The 22,835-nt window shown below is 40.2% G+C and overlaps 6 non-coding genes across 6 annotated transcripts; all 6 read left to right on the top strand.

Moving 5' to 3' along the window:
* Positions 1-1,192: 1,192 nt before the first annotated feature.
* trnaf-gaa lies at positions 1,193-1,265 on the top strand. Its single transcript has one exon. It is a non-coding gene; the product is annotated as a tRNA-Phe (tRNA).
* Positions 1,266-5,935: 4,670 nt separating this feature from the next.
* Positions 5,936-6,008, top strand: trnaf-gaa. Its single transcript has one exon. It is a non-coding gene; the product is annotated as a tRNA-Phe (tRNA).
* Positions 6,009-20,338: 14,330 nt separating this feature from the next.
* On the top strand, positions 20,339-20,411 carry trnaf-gaa. Its single transcript has one exon. It is a non-coding gene; the product is annotated as a tRNA-Phe (tRNA).
* A 280-nt stretch (positions 20,412-20,691) lies between these two features.
* Positions 20,692-20,764, top strand: trnaf-gaa. The gene has a single exon. It is a non-coding gene; the product is annotated as a tRNA-Phe (tRNA).
* A 989-nt stretch (positions 20,765-21,753) lies between these two features.
* On the top strand, positions 21,754-21,826 carry trnaf-gaa. The gene has a single exon. It is a non-coding gene; the product is annotated as a tRNA-Phe (tRNA).
* Positions 21,827-22,106: 280 nt separating this feature from the next.
* On the top strand, positions 22,107-22,179 carry trnaf-gaa. Its single transcript has one exon. It is a non-coding gene; the product is annotated as a tRNA-Phe (tRNA).
* Positions 22,180-22,835: the final 656 nt, after the last annotated feature.

Below are 22,835 nucleotides of genomic sequence, written 5' to 3'. Positions count from 1 at the left end.
TGCCACCTTAGTTGTGGGTAGTTGACTTTGTTAGTGGCCTGTATAGCCCTAGTAAGCGGTGTGGTGTTGGTTCTTGTTTTTGTTTGCGACATTCAAAATAAAAAGAAATGTACGCTCACAACGCTGCACCTTGGTCCGGTCATTTCCCTGATGACGTTCGTGACATTATCTGAATGCTCTAATCACATTTTGATCTATTAATGTCAGTCTTTGAATGCTCCATTGTATAAACTACACCGAATAATAATATAAACGCAACATGCAACAATTTCAAAGATTTTACTGAGTTACAGTTCATATAAGGAAATCAGTCAATGTAAATAAATTCATTAGGCCCTAATCCATGGATTTCACATGACTAAGAATACAGATATGCATCTGGTCACAGATACCTTTAAAAAAAAAGGTAGGAGCATGGATCTGAAAATCAGTCAGTATCTGGGGTGACCACCGTTTGCCTCATGCAGTGCGACACATCTCCTTTGCATAGAGTTGATCAGGCTGTGGCCTGTGGAATGTTGTCACACTACTCTTTAATGGCTGTGTGAAGTTACTGGATATTGGCGGGAACTGTAACACGTTGTCGTACACGTTGATCCAGAGCATCCCATACATGCTAAATGGTGACATGTCTGGTGAGTATGCAGGCCATGGAAGACCTGGGACATTTTCAGCTTCCAGGAATGGTGTACAGATTCTTACGACATGGGACCCTGAATTATCATGCTGAAACATGAGGTGATAGCGGCAGATGATTGGCATGAAAATGTTGGCTTATGGTAGAGAAATAGCTCAGTTGGGAGAGCGTTAGACTGAAGATCTAAACATTAACATTGACATTAAGTGACATTAAGGAGCCGATAAGATCTTCATTGTATACACCATAAGCTCGTCCCCTCCACCCTTTACCAGATAGCAGAGTGGCGCAGCGGAAGCGTGCTGGGCCCATAACCCAGAGGTCGATGGATCGAAACCATCCTCTGCTATGTATTTTACATGTGGACAATTCGGCGAAGACAAAAACAGATCATAAGATAATATAAAAAGCCTTTATGCAATAGAAATGATACCTACCATACAGTTAAGATTTGACAAAATAAAAGGATAGAAAATATCCTAAAGTCAACTAAATCAATTAGACAGCTAACAAGACACCTTAGAAAATAATGAGAAATAATATTTTAGCAGGATGGCCGAAATAGTTCAGTTGGGAGAGCGTTAGACTGAAGATCAAAAGGTCCCTGGTTCGATCCCGGGTTTCGGCAGGTGTTTATTTTGCGAGACTTCTAAATTTGGCCTGAAACACAGGTTCAAAGGGTACATTTAGTTGGGAGATTATGGGTTGGACAAAACCCTGAACTCTCCTCAACTCCTCCACCCTTTCTCCGTGACCCAACCTATACTCAGAGGATTTCATATTATTCTGTATGTATATCAAAGATACTCCATTTAATATGATATGTTACATTTCATATTGTATGTATTATTTAGGAATGTCCATCATCCATTTCATATGATATGAATTACAATTTGTATGATGTTAAGAATTTCCAAAACGTACAATACATTACAAATTAGCAACATGTACAATATGTTAAGATTTTGCTAAACGTATGATATGCTACGAATTCCAATTTGTCTTTCACGTCTGACTCAATTTGTTTTAATGACATTACACATTTATTTTGGGATCCAACACTGTAAACGTAATTTAAACTTTTTCAAAAGAAGGCGAGAGAGGACACAGAAGAGAGGACGCAGGACTTGAGCAAATCTAATTGAGAAAAGGCCAACAGAGGAGTGGCCGTCCCGACTCGATAGCCTTCTCCCAGAGAGGAAGCACAAGAGTATCCTCCTACCTGAGTCCTTCGCAGAAGAGTTTTGAGATCCGCTACACCCCCTATGAATCAGCTGTTTTTTACTGGGAGGAGAAAAGCATGCAAATATTTAAAAACAATATGCTACATATCCTTTTATCGATAAAATGTCTAGCACAACTAGCTACTGTACATGTATTTGTACTACTTTACACATTTAATTTGTGATTAATCCCATGTAGCCTAAATGTAATTTGCATAATGATGCTTGAGTGAAGGAGTCTCATTTCCTTCAAGCACATTTGTTTCCACATTTCCTGCTCTCCTTGATAGATGATCGGAATAGTTTGTCACATTATCATCAAAATAATCTGTCAGCCCCAATATTTCCATACTAAGCTGAAATCATTGTGTGATTTTATATTAGGCCTTTGTTTTGTCACACCCAGCTAGCTAAAATTAGATACTTTGAAATTACTTCACCAACGCTACAGCTAGCTAGCTGTTGATATTGAATACACATGCACTTACTTATGCTTGTGTGTTGTGTGTTCTAATGTGCTGAGCAAGTTGAGATGTTAGCTAAAGGTTAAACACTATTAATTTAATGTTCCAACTAAACATCCGATCTGCTCACTGTGATTAAATGTTACATGTTATAGTCATAATTACAAATAGCAGATATGAAGCGGCCCACCTTCAAAAAGTTGCCAGATGGGAGCCTTGTCCTGAAAGACACCAGCCTTTATCCGTTGTATGTGCCCTCAACACCTGTGCCCTGCTGGGCCTCTGTCCGAGCCCTCGAGGCCTGTGTCTGGCTGGGCGTTACCCTAAACCTAAGCTAGCCCTTTAATCTAACCCTTACCATAAACCTTCAACCTAACTCCTAACCTTAACCCTAACCTTTATTCCTAACCCCTAGCTAATGTTAGCCAGCTAGCTAACATTTGTAACTTTTGTATGATTGTAATTCGTAACATATCATTTGAAATGGATGATATGCATCCAAAAAACAATACCAAATAGATGTATCAGATTTACGTACAGAATAATATGAAATGCTCTGAGACCATGTTGCTGTCTGTGATCTCCACATGTGTGCCCGGTTGGGCTTCTGTCCATGCTCCATGACTATGCTCGGCTGTCCCTCAGTCAGCCCCCAGTCCTCCTTACTATTTTTTAAGCTTATACAGCATCATTTTTCATGTATTTATTACTCAACAGTATTCTCTCCTTCTTCTTAATTCACTCACAAAAGCCCTTATCTGTCACGCCCTGACCTTAGAGAGCCGTTTTATTTCTCTATGTGGTTAGGTCAGGGTGTGATGTGTGGTGGGCATTCTATGTTTTCTGTTTGTATGTTTTTGCCGGGTATGGTTCTCAATCAGGGACAGCTGTCTATAGTTGTCTCTGATTGGGAATCATTCTTAGGCAGCCTGTTTTGCCACCTTAGTTGTGGGTAGTTGACTTTGTTAGTGGCCTGTATAGCCCTAGTAAGCGGTGTGGTGTTGGTTCTTGTTTTTGTTTGCGACATTCAAAATAAAAAGAAATGTACGCTCACAACGCTGCACCTTGGTCCGGTCATTTCCCTGATGACGTTCGTGACATTATCTGAATGCTCTAATCACATTTTGATCTATTAATGTCAGTCTTTGAATGCTCCATTGTATAAACTACACCGAATAATAATATAAACGCAACATGCAACAATTTCAAAGATTTTACTGAGTTACAGTTCATATAAGGAAATCAGTCAATGTAAATAAATTCATTAGGCCCTAATCCATGGATTTCACATGACTAAGAATACAGATATGCATCTGGTCACAGATACCTTTAAAAAAAAGGTAGGAGCATGGATCTGAAAATCAGTCAGTATCTGGGGTGACCACCGTTTGCCTCATGCAGTGCGACACATCTCCTTTGCATAGAGTTGATCAGGCTGTGGCCTGTGGAATGTTGTCACACTACTCTTTAATGGCTGTGTGAAGTTACTGGATATTGGCGGGAACTGTAACACGTTGTCGTACACGTAGATCCAGAGCATCCCATACATGCTAAATGGTGACATGTCTGGTGTGTATGCAGGCCATGGAAGACCTGGGACATTTTCAGCTTCCAGGAATGGTGTACAGATTCTTAGGACATGGGACCCTGAATTATCATGCTGAAACATGAGGTGATAGCGGCAGATGATTGGCATGAAAATGTTGGCTTATGGTAGAGAAATAGCTCAGTTGGGAGAGCGTTAGACTGAAGATCTAAAGGTCCCTGGTTCGATCCCGGGTTTCGGCAGGAACAGTTTTTGCGAGAGGTCTACATTTGGTTCGTGACATTAAGGAGCCGATAAGATCTTCATTGTATACACCATAAGCTCGTCCCCTCCACCTATTACCAGATAGCAGAGTGGCGCAGCGGAAGCGTGCTGGGCCCATAACCCGGAGGTCGATGGATCGAAACCATCCTCTGCTATGTATTTTACATGTGGACAATTCGGCGAAGACAAAAACAGATCATAAGATAATATAAAAAGCCTTTATGCAATAGAAATGATACCTACCATACAGTTAAGATTTGACAAAATAAAAGGATACGTTTGTTTTCAAAGAATGCGTTAAAATTGTATTTGTAAGCAATACTATAACTTATATAATATATCAACTATAAAGTATGAATGGGTGAGTTAGACCACATTAATATTGCGTCATCCTGAAGGGTAAGTGCAAATTTGATGAATCATGATCATGATCTGTCACGCCCTGACCTTAGAGAGCCGTTTTATTTCTCTATGTGGTTAGGTCAGGGTGTGATGTGTGGTGGGCATTCTATGTTTTCTGTTTGTATGTTTTTGCCGGGTATGGTTCTCAATCAGGGACAGCTGTCTATAGTTGTCTCTGATTGGGAATCATTCTTAGGCAGCCTGTTTTGCCACCTTAGTTGTGGGTAGTTGACTTTGTTAGTGGCCTGTATAGCCCTAGTAAGCGGTGTGGTGTTGGTTCTTGTTTTTGTTTGCGACATTCAAAATAAAAAGAAATGTACGCTCACAACGCTGCACCTTGGTCCGGTCATTTCCCTGATGACGTTCGTGACATTATCTGAATGCTCTAATCACATTTTGATCTATTAATGTCAGTCTTTGAATGCTCCATTGTATAAACTACACCGAATAATAATATAAACGCAACATGCAACAATTTCAAAGATTTTACTGAGTTACAGTTCATATAAGGAAATCAGTCAATGTAAATAAATTCATTAGGCCCTAATCCATGGATTTCACATGACTAAGAATACAGATATGCATCTGGTCACAGATACCTTTAAAAAAAAAGGTAGGAGCATGGATCTGAAAATCAGTCAGTATCTGGGGTGACCACCGTTTGCCTCATGCAGTGCGACACATCTCCTTTGCATAGAGTTGATCAGGCTGTGGCCTGTGGAATGTTGTCACACTACTCTTTAATGGCTGTGTGAAGTTACTGGATATTGGCGGGAACTGTAACACGTTGTCGTACACGTTGATCCAGAGCATCCCATACATGCTAAATGGTGACATGTCTGGTGAGTATGCAGGCCATGGAAGACCTGGGACATTTTCAGCTTCCAGGAATGGTGTACAGATTCTTACGACATGGGACCCTGAATTATCATGCTGAAACATGAGGTGATAGCGGCAGATGATTGGCATGAAAATGTTGGCTTATGGTAGAGAAATAGCTCAGTTGGGAGAGCGTTAGACTGAAGATCTAAACATTAACATTGACATTAAGTGACATTAAGGAGCCGATAAGATCTTCATTGTATACACCATAAGCTCGTCCCCTCCACCCTTTACCAGATAGCAGAGTGGCGCAGCGGAAGCGTGCTGGGCCCATAACCCAGAGGTCGATGGATCGAAACCATCCTCTGCTATGTATTTTACATGTGGACAATTCGGCGAAGACAAAAACAGATCATAAGATAATATAAAAAGCCTTTATGCAATAGAAATGATACCTACCATACAGTTAAGATTTGACAAAATAAAAGGATAGAAAATATCCTAAAGTCAACTAAATCAATTAGACAGCTAACAAGACACCTTAGAAAATAATGAGAAATAATATTTTAGCAGGATGGCCGAAATAGTTCAGTTGGGAGAGCGTTAGACTGAAGATCAAAAGGTCCCTGGTTCGATCCCGGGTTTCGGCAGGTGTTTATTTTGCGAGACTTCTAAATTTGGCCTGAAACACAGGTTCAAAGGGTACATTTAGTTGGGAGATTATGGGTTGGACAAAACCCTGAACTCTCCTCAACTCCTCCACCCTTTCTCCGTGACCCAACCTATACTCAGAGGATTTCATATTATTCTGTATGTATATCAAAGATACTCCATTTAATATGATATGTTACATTTCATATTGTATGTATTATTTAGGAATGTCCATCATCCATTTCATATGATATGAATTACAATTTGTATGATGTTAAGAATTTCCAAAACGTACAATACATTACAAATTAGCAACATGTACAATATGTTAAGATTTTGCTAAACGTATGATATGCTACGAATTCCAATTTGTCTTTCACGTCTGACTCAATTTGTTTTAATGACATTACACATTTATTTTGGGATCCAACACTGTAAACGTAATTTAAACTTTTTCAAAAGAAGGCGAGAGAGGACACAGAAGAGAGGACGCAGGACTTGAGCAAATCTAATTGAGAAAAGGCCAACAGAGGAGTGGCCGTCCCGACTCGATAGCCTTCTCCCAGAGAGGAAGCACAAGAGTATCCTCCTACCTGAGTCCTTCGCAGAAGAGTTTTGAGATCCGCTACACCCCCTATGAATCAGCTGTTTTTTACTGGGAGGAGAAAAGCATGCAAATATTTAAAAACAATATGCTACATATCCTTTTATCGATAAAATGTCTAGCACAACTAGCTACTGTACATGTATTTGTACTACTTTACACATTTAATTTGTGATTAATCCCATGTAGCCTAAATGTAATTTGCATAATGATGCTTGAGTGAAGGAGTCTCATTTCCTTCAAGCACATTTGTTTCCACATTTCCTGCTCTCCTTGATAGATGATCGGAATAGTTTGTCACATTATCATCAAAATAATCTGTCAGCCCCAATATTTCCATACTAAGCTGAAATCATTGTGTGATTTTATATTAGGCCTTTGTTTTGTCACACCCAGCTAGCTAAAATTAGATACTTTGAAATTACTTCACCAACGCTACAGCTAGCTAGCTGTTGATATTGAATACACATGCACTTACTTATGCTTGTGTGTTGTGTGTTCTAATGTGCTGAGCAAGTTGAGATGTTAGCTAAAGGTTAAACACTATTAATTTAATGTTCCAACTAAACATCCGATCTGCTCACTGTGATTAAATGTTACATGTTATAGTCATAATTACAAATAGCAGATATGAAGCGGCCCACCTTCAAAAAGTTGCCAGATGGGAGCCTTGTCCTGAAAGACACCAGCCTTTATCCGTTGTATGTGCCCTCAACACCTGTGCCCTGCTGGGCCTCTGTCCGAGCCCTCGAGGCCTGTGTCTGGCTGGGCGTTACCCTAAACCTAAGCTAGCCCTTTAATCTAACCCTTACCATAAACCTTCAACCTAACTCCTAACCTTAACCCTAACCTTTATTCCTAACCCCTAGCTAATGTTAGCCAGCTAGCTAACATTTGTAACTTTTGTATGATTGTAATTCGTAACATATCATTTGAAATGGATGATATGCATCCAAAAAACAATACCAAATAGATGTATCAGATTTACGTACAGAATAATATGAAATGCTCTGAGACCATGTTGCTGTCTGTGATCTCCACATGTGTGCCCGGTTGGGCTTCTGTCCATGCTCCATGACTATGCTCGGCTGTCCCTCAGTCAGCCCCCAGTCCTCCTTACTATTTTTTAAGCTTATACAGCATCATTTTTCATGTATTTATTACTCAACAGTATTCTCTCCTTCTTCTTAATTCACTCACAAAAGCCCTTATCTGTCACGCCCTGACCTTAGAGAGCCGTTTTATTTCTCTATGTGGTTAGGTCAGGGTGTGATGTGTGGTGGGCATTCTATGTTTTCTGTTTGTATGTTTTTGCCGGGTATGGTTCTCAATCAGGGACAGCTGTCTATAGTTGTCTCTGATTGGGAATCATTCTTAGGCAGCCTGTTTTGCCACCTTAGTTGTGGGTAGTTGACTTTGTTAGTGGCCTGTATAGCCCTAGTAAGCGGTGTGGTGTTGGTTCTTGTTTTTGTTTGCGACATTCAAAATAAAAAGAAATGTACGCTCACAACGCTGCACCTTGGTCCGGTCATTTCCCTGATGACGTTCGTGACATTATCTGAATGCTCTAATCACATTTTGATCTATTAATGTCAGTCTTTGAATGCTCCATTGTATAAACTACACCGAATAATAATATAAACGCAACATGCAACAATTTCAAAGATTTTACTGAGTTACAGTTCATATAAGGAAATCAGTCAATGTAAATAAATTCATTAGGCCCTAATCCATGGATTTCACATGACTAAGAATACAGATATGCATCTGGTCACAGATACCTTTAAAAAAAAAGGTAGGAGCATGGATCTGAAAATCAGTCAGTATCTGGGGTGACCACCGTTTGCCTCATGCAGTGCGACACATCTCCTTTTCATAGAGTTCATCAGGCTGTGGCCTGTGGAATGTTGTCACACTACTCTTTAATGGCTGTGTGAAGTTACTGGATATTGGCGGGAACTGTAACACGTTGTCGTACACGTTGATCCAGAGCATCCCATACATGCTAAATGGTGACATGTCTGGTGAGTATGCAGGCCATGGAAGACCTGGGACATTTTCAGCTTCCAGGAATGGTGTACAGATTCTTACGACATGGGACCCTGAATTATCATGCTGAAACATGAGGTGATAGCGGCAGCTGATTGGCATGAAAATGTTGGCTTATGGTAGAGAAATAGCTCAGTTGGGAGAGCGTTAGACTGAAGATCTAAAGGTCCCTGGTTCGATCCCGGGTTTCGGCAGGAACAGTTTTGGCGAGAGGTCTACATTTGGTTCGTGACATTAAGGAGCCGATAAGATCTTCATTGTATACACCATAAGCTCGTCCCCTCCACCTATTACCAGATTGCAGAGTGGCGCAGCGGAAGCGTGCTGGGCCCATAACCCAGAGGTCGATGGATCGAAACCATCCTCTGCTATGTATTTTACATGTGGACAATTCGGCGAAGACAAAAACAGATCATAAGATAATATAAAAAGCCTTTATGCAATAGAAATGATACCTACCATACAGTTAAGATTTGACAAAATAAAAGGATACGTTTGTTTTCAAAGAATGCGTTAAAATTGTATTTGTAAGCAATACTATAACTTATATAATATATCAACTATAAAGTATGAATGGGTGAGTTAGACCACATTAATATTGCGTCATCCTGAAGGGTAAGTGCAAATTTGATGTGTTCACCCTCTCATGGACAATGGATAAAATAACACGTCATTTTATCTGAGTAGTTCTAGAACTTCCATTACACATTGAGAGCCTGTGTCTGTTAGGAAGAAGACTCCAGATCAACTGAGGCTCATTTTCGTAGCTGTCGTCAGTAATTGGGTTAGCCTAATTTGAACAAAAATTCTAATTGAAAGTATGTGTGAGTTTGTCAGGGGACCAGCAGGTGGACGCTTCAAAAATAACGTGTGCGTGATTACTCCATCCATGTGGAGGCATTTGTCACTCGCTGTTGGAGCCGATAAGATCTTCATTGTATACACCATAAGCTCGTCCCCTCCACCTATTACCAGATAGCAAAGTGGCGCAGCGGAAGTGTGCTGGGCCCATAACCCAGAGGTCGATGGATCGAAACCATCCTCTGCTATGTATTTTACATGTGGACAATTCGGCGAAGACAAAAACAGATCATAAGATAATATAAAAAGCCTTTATGCAATAGAAATGATACCTACCATACAGTTAAGATTGACAAAATAAAAGGATAGAAAATATCCTAAAGTCAACTAAATCAATTAGACAGCTAACAAGACACCTTAGAAAATAATGAGAAATAATATTTTAGCAGGATGGCCGAAATAGTTCAGTTGGGAGAGCGTTAGACTGAAGATCAAAAGGTCCCTGGTTTGATCCCGGGTTTCGGCAAGTGTTCATTTTGCGAGTCTTCTAAATTTGGCCTGAAACACAGGTTCAAAGGGTACATTTAGTTGGGAGATTATGGGTTGGACAAAACCCTGAACTCTCCTCAACTCCTCCACCCTTTCTCCGTGACCCAACCTATACTCAGAGGATTTCATATTATTCTGTATGTATATCAAAGATACTCCATTTAATATGATATGTTACATTTCATATTGTATGTATTATTTAGGAATGTCCATCATCCATTTCATATGATATGAATTACAATTTGTATGATGTTAAGAATTTCCAAAACGTACAATACATTACAAATTAGCAACATGTACAATATGTTAAGATTTTGCTAAACGTATGATATGCTACGAATTCCAATTTGTCTTTCACGTCTGACTCAATTTGTTTTAATGACATTACACATTTATTTTGGGATCCAACACTGTAAACGTAATTTAAACTTTTTCAAAAGAAGGCGAGAGAGGACACAGAAGAGAGGACGCAGGACTTGAGCAAATCTAATTGAGAAAAGGCCAACAGAGGAGTGGCCGTCCCGACTCGATAGCCTTCTCCCAGAGAGGAAGCACAAGAGTATCCTCCTACCTGAGTCCTTCGCAGAAGAGTTTTGAGATCCGCTACACCCCCTATGAATCAGCTGTTTTTTACTGGGAGGAGAAAAGCATGCAAATATTTAAAAACAATATGCTACATATCCTTTTATCGATAAAATGTCTAGCACAACTAGCTACTGTACATGTATTTGTATTACTTTACACATTTAATTTGTGATTAATCCCATGTAGCCTAAATGTAATTTGCATAATGATGCTTGAGTGAAGGAGTCTCATTTCCTTCAAGCACATTTGTTTCCACATTTCCTGCTCTCCTTGATAGATGATCGGAATAGTTTGTCACATTATCATCAAAATAATCTGTCAGCCCCAATATTTCCATACTAAGCTGAAATCATTGTGTGATTTTATATTAGGCCTTTGTTTTGTCACACCCAGCTAGCTAAAATTAGATACTTTGAAATTACTTCACCAACGCTACAGCTAGCTAGCTGTTGATATTGAATACACATGCACTTACTTATGCTTGTGTGTTGTGTGTTCTAATGTGCTGAGCAAGTTGAGATGTTAGCTAAAGGTTAAACACTATTAATTTAATGTTCCAACTAAACATCCGATCTGCTCACTGTGATTAAATGTTACATGTTATAGTCATAATTACAAATAGCAGATATGAAGCGGCCCACCTTCAAAAAGTTGCCAGATGGGAGCCTTGTCCTGAAAGACACCAGCCTTTATCCGTTGTATGTGCCCTCAACACCTGTGCCCTGCTGGGCCTCTGTCCGAGCCCTCGAGGCCTGTGTCTGGCTGGGCGTTACCCTAAACCTAAGCTAGCCCTTTAATCTAACCCTTACCATAAACCTTCAACCTAACTCCTAACCTTAACCCTAACCTTTATTCCTAACCCCTAGCTAATGTTAGCCAGCTAGCTAACATTTGTAACTTTTGTATGATTGTAATTCGTAACATATCATTTGAAATGGATGATATGCATCCAAAAAACAATACCAAATAGATGTATCAGATTTCCGTACAGAATAATATGAAATGCTCTGAGACCATGTTGCTGTCTGTGATCTCCACATGTGTGCCCGGTTGGGCTTCTGTCCATGCTCCATGACTATGCTCGGCTGTCCCTCAGTCAGCCCCCAGTCCTCCTTACTATTTTTTAAGCTTATACAGCATCATTTTTCATGTATTTATTACTCAACAGTATTCTCTCCTTCTTCTTAATTCACTCACAAAAGCCCTTATCTGTCACGCCCTGACCTTAGAGAGCCGTTTTATTTCTCTATGTGGTTAGGTCAGGGTGTGATGTGTGGTGGGCATTCTATGTTTTCTGTTTGTATGTTTTTGCCGGGTATGGTTCTCAATCAGGGACAGCTGTCTATAGTTGTCTCTGATTGGGAATCATTCTTAGGCAGCCTGTTTTGCCACCTTAGTTGTGGGTAGTTGACTTTGTTAGTGGCCTGTATAGCCCTAGTAAGCGGTGTGGTGTTGGTTCTTGTTTTTGTTTGCGACATTCAAAATAAAAAGAAATGTACGCTCACAACGCTGCACCTTGGTCCGGTCATTTCCCTGATGACGTTCGTGACATTATCTGAATGCTCTAATCACATTTTGATCTATTAATGTCAGTCTTTGAATGCTCCATTGTATAAACTACACCGAATAATAATATAAACGCAACATGCAACAATTTCAAAGATTTTACTGAGTTACAGTTCATATAAGGAAATCAGTCAATGTAAATAAATTCATTAGGCCCTAATCCATGGATTTCACATGACTAAGAATACAGATATGCATCTGGTCACAGATACCTTTAAAAAAAAAGGTAGGAGCATGGATCTGAAAATCAGTCAGTATCTGGGGTGACCACCGTTTGCCTCATGCAGTGCGACACATCTCCTTTGCATAGAGTTGATCAGGCTGTGGCCTGTGGAATGTTGTCACACTACTCTTTAATGGCTGTGTGAAGTTACTGGATATTGGCGGGAACTGTAACACGTTGTCGTACACGTTGATCCAGAGCATCCCATACATGCTAAATGGTGACATGTCTGGTGAGTATGCAGGCCATGGAAGACCTGGGACATTTTCAGCTTCCAGGAATGGTGTACAGATTCTTACGACATGGGACCCTGAATTATCATGCTGAAACATGAGGTGATAGCGGCAGATGATTGGCATGAAAATGTTGGCTTATGGTAGAGAAATAGCTCAGTTGGGAGAGCGTTAGACTGAAGATCTAAAGGTCCCTGGTTCGATCCCGGGTTTCGGCAGGAACAGTTTTGGCGAGAGGTCTACATCTGGTTCGTGACATTAAGGAGCCGATAAGATCTTCATTGTATACACCATAAGCTCGTCCCCTCCACCTATTACCAGATAGCAGAGTGGCGCAGCGGAAGCGTGCTGGGCCCATAACCCAGAGGTCGATGGATCGAAACCATCCTCTGCTATGTATTTTACATGAGGACAATTCGGCGAAGACAAAAACAGATCATAAGATAATATAAAAAGCCTTTATGCAATAGAAATGATACCTACCATACAGTTAAGATTTGACAAAATAAAAGGATACGTTTGTTTTCAAAGAATGCGTTAAAATTGTATTTGTAAGCAATACTATAACTTATATAATATATCAACTATAAAGTATGAATGGGTGAGTTAGACCACATTAATATTGCGTCATCCTGAAGGGTAAGTGCAAATTTGATGTGTTCACCCTCTCATGGACAATGGATAAAATAACACGTCATTTTATCTGAGTAGTTCTAGAACTTCCATTACACATTGAGAGCCTGTGTCTGTTAGGAAGAAGACTCCAGATCAACTGAGGCTCATTTTCGTAGCTGTCGTCAGTAATTGGGTTAGCCTAATTTGAACAAAAATTCTAATTGAAAGTATGTGTGAGTTTGTCAGGGGACCAGCAGGTGGACGCTTCAAAAATAACGTGTGCGTGATTACTCCATCCATGTGGAGGCATTTGTCACTCGCTGTTGGAGCCGATAAGATCTTCATTGTATACACCATTAGCTCGTCCCCTCCACCTATTACCAGACAGCAGAGTGGCGCAGCGGAAGCGTGCTGGGCCCATAACCCAGAGGTCGATGGATCGAAACCATCCTCTGCTATGTATTTTACATGTGGACAATTCGGCGAAGACAAAAACAGATCATAAGATAATATAAAAAGCCTTTATGCAATAGAAATGATACCTACCATACAGTTAAGATTTGACAAAATAAAAGGATACGTTTGTTTTCAAAGAATGCGTTAAAATTGTATTTGTAAGCAATACTTATATAATATATCAACTATAAAGTATGAATGGGTGAGTTAGACCACATTAATATTGCGTCATCCTGAAGGGTAAGTGCAAATTTGATGTGTTCACCCTCTCATGGACAATGGATAAAATAACACGTCATTTTATCTGAGTAGTTCTAGAACTTCCATTACACATTGAGAGCCTGTGTCTGTTAGGAAGAAGACTCCAGATCAACTGAGGCTCATTTTCGTAGCTGTCGTCAGTAATTGGGTTAGCCTAATTTGAACAAAAATTCTAATTGAAAGTATGTGTGAGTTTGTCAGGGGACCAGCAGGTGGACGCTTCAAAAATAACGTGTGCGTGATTACTCCATCCATGTGGAGGCATTTGTCACTCGCTGTTGGAGCCGATAAGATCTTCATTGTATACACCATAAGCTCGTCCCCTCCACCTATTACCAGATAGCAGAGTGGCGCAGCGGAAGCGTGCTGGGCCCATAACCCAGAGGTCGATGGATCGAAACCATCCTCTGCTATGTATTTTACATGTGGACAATTCGGCGAAGACAAAAACAGATCATAAGATAATATAAAAAGCCTTTATGCAATAGAAATGATACCTACCATACAGTTAAGATTTGACAAAATAAAAGGATACGTTTGTTTTCAAAGAATGCGTTAAAATTGTATTTGTAAGCAATACTATAACTTATATAATATATCAACTATAAAGTATGAATGGGTGAGTTAGACCACATTAATATTGCGTCATCCTGAAGGGTAAGTGCAAATTTGATGTGTTCACTACCACCCTCTCATGGACAATGGATAAAATAACACGTCATTTTATCTGAGTAGTTCTAGAACTTCCATTACACATTGAGAGCCTGTGTCTGTTAGGAAGAAGACTCCAGATCAACTGAGGCTCATTTTCGTAGCTGTCGTCAGTAATTGGGTTAGCCTAATTTGAACAAAAATTCTAATTGAAAGTATGTGTGAGTTTGTCAGGGGACCAGCAGGTGGACGCTTCAAAAATAACGTGTGCGTGATTACTCCATCCATGTGGAGGCATTTGTCACTCGCTGTTGGAGCCGATAAGATCTTCATTGTATACACCATAAGCTCGTCCCCTCCACCTATTACCAGATAGCAAAGTGGCGCAGCGGAAGTGTGCTGGGCCCATAACCCAGAGGTCGATGGATCGAAACCATCCTCTGCTATGTATTTTACATGTGGACAATTCGGCGAAGACAAAAACAGATCATAAGATAATATAAAAAGCCTTTATGCAATAGAAATGATACCTACCATACAGTTAAGATTGACAAAATAAAAGGATAGAAAATATCCTAAAGTCAACTAAATCAATTAGACAGCTAACAAGACACCTTAGAAAATAATGAGAAATAATATTTTAGCAGGATGGCCGAAATAGTTCAGTTGGGAGAGCGTTAGACTGAAGATCAAAAGGTCCCTGGTTTGATCCCGGGTTTCGGCAAGTGTTCATTTTGCGAGTCTTCTAAATTTGGCCTGAAACACAGGTTCAAAGGGTACATTTAGTTGGGAGATTATGGGTTGGACAAAACCCTGAACTCTCCTCAACTCCTCCACCCTTTCTCCGTGACCCAACCTATACTCAGAGGATTTCATATTATTCTGTATGTATATCAAAGATACTCCATTTAATATGATATGTTACATTTCATATTGTATGTATTATTTAGGAATGTCCATCATCCATTTCATATGATATGAATTACAATTTGTATGATGTTAAGAATTTCCAAAACGTACAATACATTACAAATTAGCAACATGTACAATATGTTAAGATTTTGCTAAACGTATGATATGCTACGAATTCCAATTTGTCTTTCACGTCTGACTCAATTTGTTTTAATGACATTACACATTTATTTTGGGATCCAACACTGTAAACGTAATTTAAACTTTTTCAAAAGAAGGCGAGAGAGGACACAGAAGAGAGGACGCAGGACTTGAGCAAATCTAATTGAGAAAAGGCCAACAGAGGAGTGGCCGTCCCGACTCGATAGCCTTCTCCCAGAGAGGAAGCACAAGAGTATCCTCCTACCTGAGTCCTTCGCAGAAGAGTTTTGAGATCCGCTACACCCCCTATGAATCAGCTGTTTTTTACTGGGAGGAGAAAAGCATGCAAATATTTAAAAACAATATGCTACATATCCTTTTATCGATAAAATGTCTAGCACAACTAGCTACTGTACATGTATTTGTACTACTTTACACATTTAATTTGTGATTAATCCCATGTAGCCTAAATGTAATTTGCATAATGATGCTTGAGTGAAGGAGTCTCATTTCCTTCAAGCACATTTGTTTCCACATTTCCTGCTCTCCTTGATAGATGATCGGAATAGTTTGTCACATTATCATCAAAATAATCTGTCAGCCCCAATATTTCCATACTAAGCTGAAATCATTGTGTGATTTTATATTAGGCCTTTGTTTTGTCACACCCAGCTAGCTAAAATTAGATACTTTGAAATTACTTCACCAACGCTACAGCTAGCTAGCTGTTGATATTGAATACACATGCACTTACTTATGCTTGTGTGTTGTGTGTTCTAATGTGCTGAGCAAGTTGAGATGTTAGCTAAAGGTTAAACACTATTAATTTAATGTTCCAACTAAACATCCGATCTGCTCACTGTGATTAAATGTTACATGTTATAGTCATAATTACAAATAGCAGATATGAAGCGGCCCACCTTCAAAAAGTTGCCAGATGGGAGCCTTGTCCTGAAAGACACCAGCCTTTATCCGTTGTATGTGCCCTCAACACCTGTGCCCTGCTGGGCCTCTGTCCGAGCCCTCGAGGCCTGTGTCTGGCTGGGCGTTACCCTAAACCTAAGCTAGCCCTTTAATCTAACCCTTACCATAAACCTTCAACCTAACTCCTAACCTTAACCCTAACCTTTATTCCTAACCCCTAGCTAATGTTAGCCAGCTAGCTAACATTTGTAACTTTTGTATGATTGTAATTCGTAACATATCATTTGAAATGGATGATATGCATCCAAAAAACAATACCAAATAGATGTATCAGATTTCCGTACAGAATAATATGAAATGCTCTGAGACCATGTTGCTGTCTGTGATCTCCACATGTGTGCCCGGTTGGGCTTCTGTCCATGCTCCATGACTATGCTCGGCTGTCCCTCAGTCAGCCCCCAGTCCTCCTTACTATTTTTTAAGCTTATACAGCATCATTTTTCATGTATTTATTACTCAACAGTATTCTCTCCTTCTTCTTAATTCACTCACAAAAGCCCTTATCTGTCACGCCCTGACCTTAGAGAGCCGTTTTATTTCTCTATGTGGTTAGGTCAGGGTGTGATGTGTGGTGGGCATTCTATGTTTTCTGTTTGTATGTTTTTGCCGGGTATGGTTCTCAATCAGGGACAGCTGTCTATAGTTGTCTCTGATTGGGAATCATTCTTAGGCAGCCTGTTTTGCCACCTTAGTTGTGGGTAGTTGACTTTGTTAGTGGCCTGTATAGCCCTAGTAAGCGGTGTGGTGTTGGTTCTTGTTTTTGTTTGCGACATTCAAAATAAAAAGAAATGTACGCTCACAACGCTGCACCTTGGTCCGGTCATTTCCCTGATGACGTTCGTGACATTATCTGAATGCTCTAATCACATTTTGATCTATTAATGTCAGTCTTTGAATGCTCCATTGTATAAACTACACCGAATAATAATATAAACGCAACATGCAACAATTTCAAAGATTTTACTGAGTTACAGTTCATATAAGGAAATCAGTCAATGTAAATAAATTCATTAGGCCCTAATCCATGGATTTCACATGACTAAGAATACAGATATGCATCTGGTCACAGATACCTTTAAAAAAAAAGGTAGGAGCATGGATCTGAAAATCAGTCAGTATCTGGGGTGACCACCGTTTGCCTCATGCAGTGCGACACATCTCCTTTGCATAGAGTTGATCAGGCTGTGGCCTGTGGAATGTTGTCACACTACTCTTTAATGGCTGTGTGAAGTTACTGGATATTGGCGGGAACTGTAACACGTTGTCGTACACGTTGATCCAGAGCATCCCATACATGCTAAATGGTGACATGTCTGGTGAGTATGCAGGCCATGGAAGACCTGGGACATTTTCAGCTTCCAGGAATGGTGTACAGATTCTTACGACATGGGACCCTGAATTATCATGCTGAAACATGAGGTGATAGCGGCAGATGATTGGCATGAAAATGTTGGCTTATGGTAGAGAAATAGCTCAGTTGGGAGAGCGTTAGACTGAAGATCTAAAGGTCCCTGGTTCGATCCCGGGTTTCGGCAGGAACAGTTTTGGCGAGAGGTCTACATCTGGTTCGTGACATTAAGGAGCCGATAAGATCTTCATTGTATACACCATAAGCTCGTCCCCTCCACCTATTACCAGATAGCAGAGTGGCGCAGCGGAAGCGTGCTGGGCCCATAACCCAGAGGTCGATGGATCGAAACCATCCTCTGCTATGTATTTTACATGAGGACAATTCGGCGAAGACAAAAACAGATCATAAGATAATATAAAAAGCCTTTATGCAATAGAAATGATACCTACCATACAGTTAAGATTTGACAAAATAAAAGGATACGTTTGTTTTCAAAGAATGCGTTAAAATTGTATTTGTAAGCAATACTATAACTTATATAATATATCAACTATAAAGTATGAATGGGTGAGTTAGACCACATTAATATTGCGTCATCCTGAAGGGTAAGTGCAAATTTGATGTGTTCACCCTCTCATGGACAATGGATAAAATAACACGTCATTTTATCTGAGTAGTTCTAGAACTTCCATTACACATTGAGAGCCTGTGTCTGTTAGGAAGAAGACTCCAGATCAACTGAGGCTCATTTTCGTAGCTGTCGTCAGTAATTGGGTTAGCCTAATTTGAACAAAAATTCTAATTGAAAGTATGTGTGAGTTTGTCAGGGGACCAGCAGGTGGACGCTTCAAAAATAACGTGTGCGTGATTACTCCATCCATGTGGAGGCATTTGTCACTCGCTGTTGGAGCCGATAAGATCTTCATTGTATACACCATTAGCTCGTCCCCTCCACCTATTACCAGACAGCAGAGTGGCGCAGCGGAAGCGTGCTGGGCCCATAACCCAGAGGTCGATGGATCGAAACCATCCTCTGCTATGTATTTTACATGTGGACAATTCGGCGAAGACAAAAACAGATCATAAGATAATATAAAAAGCCTTTATGCAATAGAAATGATACCTACCATACAGTTAAGATTTGACAAAATAAAAGGATACGTTTGTTTTCAAAGAATGCGTTAAAATTGTATTTGTAAGCAATACTTATATAATATATCAACTATAAAGTATGAATGGGTGAGTTAGACCACATTAATATTGCGTCATCCTGAAGGGTAAGTGCAAATTTGATGTGTTCACCCTCTCATGGACAATGGATAAAATAACACGTCATTTTATCTGAGTAGTTCTAGAACTTCCATTACACATTGAGAGCCTGTGTCTGTTAGGAAGAAGACTCCAGATCAACTGAGGCTCATTTTCGTAGCTGTCGTCAGTAATTGGGTTAGCCTAATTTGAACAAAAATTCTAATTGAAAGTATGTGTGAGTTTGTCAGGGGACCAGCAGGTGGACGCTTCAAAAATAACGTGTGCGTGATTACTCCATCCATGTGGAGGCATTTGTCACTCGCTGTTGGAGCCGATAAGATCTTCATTGTATACACCATAAGCTCGTCCCCTCCACCTATTACCAGATAGCAGAGTGGCGCAGCGGAAGCGTGCTGGGCCCATAACCCAGAGGTCGATGGATCGAAACCATCCTCTGCTATGTATTTTACATGTGGACAATTCGGCGAAGACAAAAACAGATCATAAGATAATATAAAAAGCCTTTATGCAATAGAAATGATACCTACCATACAGTTAAGATTTGACAAAATAAAAGGATACGTTTGTTTTCAAAGAATGCGTTAAAATTGTATTTGTAAGCAATACTATAACTTATATAATATATCAACTATAAAGTATGAATGGGTGAGTTAGACCACATTAATATTGCGTCATCCTGAAGGGTAAGTGCAAATTTGATGTGTTCACTACCACCCTCTCATGGACAATGGATAAAATAACACGTCATTTTATCTGAGTAGTTCTAGAACTTCCATTACACATTGAGAGCCTGTGTCTGTTAGGAAGAAGACTCCAGATCAACTGAGGCTCATTTTCGTAGCTGTCGTCAGTAATTGGGTTAGCCTAATTTGAACAAAAATTCTAATTGAAAGTATGTGTGAGTTTGTCAGGGGACCAGCAGGTGGACGCTTCAAAAATAACGTGTGCGTGATTACTCCATCCATGTGGAGGCATTTGTCACTCGCTGTTGGAGAAAGATTAATAGAAAATAATCATGATCCTAAAGTCAGCAGAATACACCAGACAGCCAACCACACCACAACCACTTTAAGGTGGCCGAAATAGCTCAGTTGGGAGAGCGTTAGACTGAAGATCTAAAGGTCCCTGGTTCGATCCCGGGTTTCGGCAGGAACAGTTTTTGCGAGAGGTCTACATTTGGTTCGTGACATTAAGGAGCCGATAAGATCTTCATTGTATACAACATAAGCTCGTCCCCTCCACCTATTACCAGATAGACTGAAGATCTAAAGGTCCCTGGTTCGATCCCGGGTTTCGGCAGGAACAGTTTTTGCGAGAGGTCTACATTTGGTTCGTGACATTCATAAAAAATAACGTGTGCGTGATTACTCCATCCATGTGGAGGCATTTGTCATTCGCTGTTGGAGAAAGATTAATAGAAAATAAGGTGGCCGAAATAGCTCAGTTGGGAGAGCGTTAGACTGAAGATCTAAAGGTCCCTGGTTTGATCCCGGGTTTCGGCAGGAACAGTTTTTGCGAGAGGTCTACATTTGGTTCGTGACATTAAGGAGCCGATAAGATCTTCATTGTATACAACATAAGCTCGTCCCCTCCACCTATTACCAGATAGACTGAAGATCTAAAGGTCCCTGGTTCGATCCCGGGTTTCGGCAGGAACAGTTTTTGCGAGAGGTCTACATTTGGTTCGTGACATTCATAAAAAATTTGGTTCGTGACATTAAGGAGCCGATAAGATCTTCATTGTATACACCATAAGCTCGTCCCCTCCACCTATTACCAGATAGCAGAGTGGCGCAGCGGAAGCGTGCTGGGCCCATAACCCAGAGGTCGATGGATCGAAACCATCCTCTGCTATGTATTTTACATGTGGACAATTCGGCGAAGACAAAAACAGATCATAAGATAATATAAAAAGCCTTTATGCAATAGAAATGATACCTACCATACAGTTAAGATTTGACAAAATAAAAGGATACGTTTGTTTTCAAAGAATGCGTTAAAATTGTATTTGTAAGCAATACTATAACTTATATAATATATCAACTATAAAGTATGAATGGGTGAGTTAGACCACATTAATATTGCGTCATCCTGAAGGGTAAGTGCAAATTTGATGTGTTCACTACCACCCTCTCATGGACAATGGATAAAATAACACGTCATTTTATCTGAGTAGTTCTAGAACTTCCATTACACATTGAGAGCCTGTGTCTGTTAGGAAGAAGACTCCAGATCAACTGAGGCTCATTTTCGTAGCTGTCGTCAGTAATTGGGTTAGCCTAATTTGAACAAAAATTCTAATTGAAAGTATGTGTGAGTTTGTCAGGGGACCAGCAGGTGGACGCTTCAAAAATAACGTGTGCGTGATTACTCCATCCATGTGGAGGCATTTGTCACTCGCTGTTGGAGAAAGATTAATAGAAAATAATCATGATCCTAAAGTCAGCAGAATACACCAGACAGCCAACCACACCACAACCACTTTAAGGTGGCCGAAATAGCTCAGTTGGGAGAGCGTTAGACTGAAGATCTAAAGGTCCCTGGTTCGATCCCGGGTTTCGGCAGGAACAGTTTTTGCGAGAGGTCTACATTTGGTTCGTGACATTAAGGAGCCGATAAGATCTTCATTGTATACAACATAAGCTCGTCCCCTCCACCTATTACCAGATAGACTGAAGATCTAAAGGTCCCTGGTTCGATCCCGGGTTTCGGCAGGAACAGTTTTTGCGAGAGGTCTACATTTGGTTCGTGACATTCATAAAAAATAACGTGTGCGTGATTACTCCATCCATGTGGAGGCATTTGTCATTCGCTGTTGGAGAAAGATTAATAGAAAATAAGGTGGCCGAAATAGCTCAGTTGGGAGAGCGTTAGACTGAAGATCTAAAGGTCCCTGGTTTGATCCCGGGTTTCGGCAGGAACAGTTTTTGCGAGAGGTCTACATTTGGTTCGTGACATTAAGGAGCCGATAAGATCTTCATTGTATACAACATAAGCTCGTCCCCTCCACCTATTACCAGATAGACTGAAGATCTAAAGGTCCCTGGTTCGATCCCGGGTTTCGGCAGGAACAGTTTTTGCGAGAGGTCTACATTTGGTTCGTGACATTCATAAAAAATTTGGTTCGTGACATTAAGGAGCCGATAAGATCTTCATTGTATACACCATAAGCTCGTCCCCTCCACCTATTACCAGATAGCAGAGTGGCGCAGCGGAAGCGTGCTGGGCCCATAACCCAGAGGTCGATGGATCGAAACCATCCTCTGCTATGTATTTTACATGTGGACAATTCGGCGAAGACAAAAACAGATCATAAGATAATATAAAAAGCCTTTATGCAATAGAAATGATACCTACCATACAGTTAAGATTTGACAAAATAAAAGGATACGTTTGTTTTCAAAGAATGCGTTAAAATTGTATTTGTAAGCAATACTTATATAATATATCAACTATAAAGTATGAATGGGTGAGTTAGACCACATTAATATTGCGTCATCCTGAAGGGTAAGTGCAAATTTGATGTGTTCACTACCACCCTCTCATGGACAATGGATAAAATAACACGTCATT

The sequence above is a fragment of the Oncorhynchus mykiss genome, chromosome 6 (assembly GCF_013265735.2).
Source record: "Oncorhynchus mykiss isolate Arlee chromosome 6, USDA_OmykA_1.1, whole genome shotgun sequence".
NCBI classification, from domain to species: domain Eukaryota; kingdom Metazoa; phylum Chordata; class Actinopteri; order Salmoniformes; family Salmonidae; genus Oncorhynchus; species Oncorhynchus mykiss.
The sequence above is the reverse complement of the archived record's forward strand: the minus strand, read 5'-3'. Positions and strand labels throughout refer to the sequence as shown.